The 5,488-nt window shown below is 37.6% G+C and overlaps 1 non-coding gene across 1 annotated transcript; it reads left to right on the top strand.

The window, feature by feature from the left end:
• The first annotated feature begins 2,195 nt into the window (after positions 1-2,195).
• On the top strand, positions 2,196-2,267 carry TRNAD-GUC (transfer RNA aspartic acid (anticodon GUC)). Its single transcript has one exon. It is a non-coding gene; the product is annotated as a tRNA-Asp (tRNA).
• The last annotated feature ends 3,221 nt before the right edge of the window (positions 2,268-5,488 follow it).

The raw sequence follows: 5,488 nt of genomic DNA, 5'->3' as shown, positions 1-5,488 counted from the left end.
TGCTCTCAAGAAACAATCTAATATTAATCTAATAGTATTGCTCTATTTTACTTGAGAAAAATAGACATCTAATTTAGGTTAGTCTCTAAACTTTTATAACATTTTTCAAACAGTAATAGATTTTTCTCTGAGACTTGACAGTTTTCAGCAGATTATAATCCTTCCTGATATAACATTATTTTGGGACAAATTTTGTCCTTAGAGCTAAGCATTCCTCTATTCTCTTGCAAATTTGGAGTTCAATTTACCGGAACCACACCTGAATGAGTTCCTAATGATCTATTTTAACTATTGTGAATTTGCCTTAAGTAGTGTGATTAACCTCTCCTGTAAAAGATGATTTCCTAAATATAGAGCAGTTACTTTAACTGAAGTAACCCCTTTGGATGCCAGAGTTCTCCTGCAGTCAGAGAGGACCAAGTAGAGAAAATGCACAGAAATTACCTGGAGAAACTACCAAAATCAACTCCACTATATCAATGTGCTCTGAAATAATCCCATGTGCTCTCTGCAAAGAAACAAATGAGGTTTCTAAACAGAAATGGGAAATAGCTTACATTGATGATACAGCTCCCATACTACTTCTTTGAGGGGGGCGGGATTATTTATAAATTTAATAGATAGAAACTATTAGAAAAAGAAGCAAGCAAGCCCTGGCCAGATAGGTTGGTTGCATAGAGCACCGTCCCAAAGGACAGAAGTTGCCGGTTCGAACCCTGGTCACGGCATGTACCAGAACAGATTGATGTTTCTGTCTCTCTCTCTCTCTCTCTCTCTCTGTCCCTTCTTTTCTCACTAAAATCAATAAATTTTTAAAAATTAATAAGAGAGAGAGAAGGCAGGCAAAACCACCAAAAGTCAAAGGAGTATGTGTGTTTTTAACTCCATTATTAACTTTCTGAAATTGGTCAGGGGCAAGAATCCAGTGGCCCCCATGATCTGCAATACATTATGTGTTCTATGCTTACTGAGACTCAAAGAGTAACAAAAGTAATAAAGGACAATGATATTTACATTGGGCCCTTCACAGCAAAATATTTAGGTTTTAAAGACTAAGAAGGTGAAAATCAAGAGCATATAGCCTTACCAGGCAGTGGCGCAGTGGATAGAGAGTCGGACTGGAATGCAGAGGACCCAGGTTCGAGACCCCAAGGTTGCCAGCTTGAGCGCGGGCTCATCTGGTTTGAGCAAAAAAGCTCACCAGCTTGGACCCAAGGTTGCTGGCTCAAGCAAGGGGTTACTCGGTCTTCTGAAGGCCCGCGGTCAAGGCACAGATGAGAAAGCAATCGATGAACAACTAAGGTGTTGCAAGGCGCAACAAAAAACTAATGATTGATGCTTCTCATCTCTTCGTTCCTGTCTGTCTGTCCCTGACTATCTCTCTCTCTGACTCTCTGTCTCTGTAAAAAAAAAAAAAAAAAGCATATAATGCTGGCAGTGCTATCAATATCCAATGGACTGAGAATATGAGCAAGGTCAGGACAGAGCCAAGCCTTCACTCATGACCATCAAGTGATGTGTCAGGACAGATTTTTGCCATTTGAGACTTATATTCCAAATACTCTCAGACTCTGTGTGTGACCGAAAACTATCCAGCATGAAATTGAAACCACTCTGAACCAGATTGTCTACTGTTGTTGCACAATCAGTGCCTCAAATCAGGCCAGGACTGATGTCACAATTATGTTTTATCTTCTGTACAACCAACTCAGTGCAGCTGTTTTTGCCTTCCACCACCGTGAGATTTCTCAGGCCAGGACTGCCTCAAGAAGAGCAAGTCCCATCTTGCTCATACAAAGTAGGAGAATGGGAGTCAGCAGATCGATCACATAGTGAACATTTATTGAGCACCTATAATTGGCAATGCAGGACACTGAGGAGGCAAGACAAGGAAGACCCATCCCAGTGCTTCTGCCTCTCCCAATAGGTCATAATGACCCCACATGCAGGATTCCAGGAGTAGTTCTTTTCCCCTAAATATTCTATTCTATTGTCAGACAACATGCCCTCCCTCTTAATTCATAAAATAAAGTCACTACATAATTCTTAAAGTACAAGTAAAATTGGAGCTGTAAAGATTTAAGTGTGTGACATTTAGGATGTTGAAATTGAAGTAGGGGAAGAATACTTGTGCTTTTAAAGGTAAGATGTTATGGAATTCAAATAGCCTTGGTGATAAAAGGCAAACAAAGCTGTCCTCGTTAATATAGTGGTGAGTATCCCCGCCTGTCACGCGGGAGACCGGGGTTCGATTCCCCGACGGGGAGGCGACATAGTCTTTTGCCTGACCTGTGGTGGCGCAGTGGATAAAGCATCAACCTGGAAATGCTGAGGTCGCCGGTTCAAAACCCTGGGCTTGCCTGGTCAAGGCACATATGGGAGTTGATGCTTCCAGCTCCTCCCCCCTTCTCTCTCTCTGTTTCTCTTTCTCCCTCTCTCTCTCCTCTCCAAAAATGAATAAATAAAATTTTAAAAAAAAGAAAAAAAAAAAAAAAAGAAACCCAAAACAAATAAACAAAAAACTCAATAAATAAAATTCTAAAAAAAAAAAAAAATCATAAAATTTTAGATGATATTAAATAGTTATTTACCCTCCTCTTCTCCTTACTAAATAAACTAAACACATGTAATTGGGAAAACTAATTACACAACTTCAGGGTTGCCATTTACATCATAGTCTAAACCAGTGACACCCCTGAAGTTGTGCAGCACATAGCATGCAGAACAAATAATACATTATAAACTACCAGTCACCTTCTCACCTGCAGTCTTTCTCAGATACATCTAATGTTCTTCAAGCTTGTTTCTCACTGCCTACCTGAGAGCCTGACCCAATAAGATGTAGGATATTATCTTTCTTCTTTTTGCCGTATAAGGGTCAAGATGCCTTTAATAACATAACCCAGCACTGCTGGAGTTTTGCTAGGTGCCAAATATTTTACTAAGTACTTTACTTTTATTATTTAAGATAATTATTAAAAATACCTATTTTACAAAGAAGAAATTTTTCCAAGGTGTCAGAGCTAATAACCAAAGTCTAAACTCAAAACCAAGTCAGTTTAATCCAAAGATTTTACTATTAGTAAATATTAATTAAGTGTCTACTTTGTACCAGGTACTGCTCTATGGTTAACAAGACAGAAGTTCCTGTCCTTGGGCATCTTACATTATGATTAATTAAAAAGATAATAAACTAATAAACAAACATTTAAAAAAAAATAATAGTAAGTTTAAGTAGTGGTAAACCCTAGGAACAAAATGAAATAGGGTGATGAAGTGCAAAGGGACTGAGTGAGATTGCAGAGCCTGCTTACCAAAGGTGGTTGACAAAAGGTGATGATCAAATAAGAGCTGAGTGAAAGGAAAGAGTCAGTCACAGTTCTGAGAGGCGGGAGGGAGGAATATTACAAAAGTTCAATGGCCATGAGGTGAGACCAATGCTGACATATTTGAGAAAAAACAAGAATATGGTCAGAGTATGTGAGCAACAGAAATGGGGGAACAAGGTAAGATCAGAAATGCAGGCAGGGACAAATTGTGGGGGCCTCTAGGTTATGAGAAGTTTGGATTCTTTTTCTAAAGACACTGGAAAGTTATTGAAATGTTTAAGTAATATATTTATATGACTTGACTTGTGAAATACAAAAAATAATCATTTTGGTCTCAGTATGAAATCATATAAGTGGATGAGAGTGATTAACAGTGCACCAGATAGGAGAATATTGTAGTTCTCAAGTAAGAGATAATAAGGATTTGACTGTGGATATAATGGTGAAAGTGATAAACAGTCTAATTCATATGCCACAGATGTCAACATTGTGAATGGATGGATTTAGAAGATGAGGGGAAGGGAGAAATTAAGGATTTCTCCTAGATTGTGCTCTGATTAATTAAGAAGAGATGGTACCTTTTAGTGAGTTGAGAAGAGTGTAGGAGTCTCAATTTGGATAGATGTTAGGAAAAACAATAAAATTTGGTTTTGCTCATATCAAGTTTGAGATGCCTTTAAGACATTCAACTGGAGATGTTGAGTAGATGTCTAGAATTCAGAGGGACTCATCAAAGTAGAGATATAGAAGTTGCCAATTTGAAAGTCATTAAACTAGAGATGTATATGAGTCATTTAGCTAGAGTCATCAATGCATTCAGTAATATGGGGCGAAATGAACACCCTTGGAGAGATCTTATGGAAAAAAATGAAAAACAGGAGAGGGTTGGATACCAGTCTCCAACATTAAGAAGAAAAGCCAGGGGACAGCCAGCAGGCAGGAGAGACCCAGGAAAGACGCCCTTGAGAGTCTTTGTCCTCATCTTTAAAATGGAGGAAAAAAATTCCAACCTCGTGTACCATCCCAGGAGAAATATAAAGGTCAGATGAGACCCTATAGTTTAGAAAAGTAATTGTAACTTACAAAAGGCAACATAATTGAAGAATATGTATTTTTAATTATCTCATCTCTGCCATCAATGAAATTTATAAATTTGAACAAGTCACTTTTTCTTTCATTCTCAATTTAAAAATATATAAAATTATACTAGCATCAAAGCATTTTTGTATTTTTTTTAACTAAAGGAGATAATATATGTTAAACACTTAGGTTGACTGGCTTATTGCAAGTGCTCAAAACATGGTGATTTTGATGTGCCTCTGGCTTCATGGTCTACTGGAGAAGAGCCTGGACTTTGCCCTCAAGCAGACGTTTTTTAAGTCCCAGGTCTTCTGGTGCACTGGTAATGTGACCTTCAGAAAGTTATCAAACCTGTCTGCGTCTACTTCCCCATCTGTAATATAGGGGAGATAATAGCTATCACTTGGTGGCATATTGAGGATTAGAATAACAGGTGCAAAGTACCTGGCAAATAGGAAACCATTTAATAATGTATAGTGTTCATTATATTTATAACCATTATCATTGCCTAAATCATATGGTGAGGGCATAGCACAGGTCAGAGGACAAGTTCCAAACTCTAGCTTTTGGGCTCTAAATTCAACGCCCTTCCCATAGGATCCTGTCACTCAATAAGAACTCTCTGAACAATCAGTTCGTCATCTGTAATAAAAAGAATAACACTTTCCCTACAATTCTAGAGTCACCCTACCAACCATAAGGTTCACAATCATTAACATCTATGATTTAATGGTTTTGCAATGCTTTCGAGATGAAAATAACTTCCTTAGGAGAAAAAAAAACCTCCTGACTTTTCCTCTGGGATTGTAAAGGTAAATAACAAAATTCTTTTCTTTGACTGCACTGAGTTGCAAGCTAGCAGGAATGGAGAGAGTGAATTTTCATATTTACTTATAAAGAGGTCATGCTTTCACATGACCTAACTAATATTTTAGGATTTAACAAAACAAGAGTCCTCAGACAAAAACTTAATTGCACATTTGACCCATCTTTGTTTTGATATTAAAAATCAGTGTCAAAAAAAACAACTAGGTATTATAAAATGTTTCAGTAACAATTCTTTGAGTTCCAGAGATGAA

The sequence above is a fragment of the Saccopteryx bilineata genome, chromosome 3 (genome assembly GCF_036850765.1).
Source record: "Saccopteryx bilineata isolate mSacBil1 chromosome 3, mSacBil1_pri_phased_curated, whole genome shotgun sequence".
Classification (NCBI taxonomy): Eukaryota; Metazoa; Chordata; class Mammalia; order Chiroptera; family Emballonuridae; genus Saccopteryx; species Saccopteryx bilineata.
This window is presented reverse-complemented; position numbering and strand designations above follow the sequence as displayed.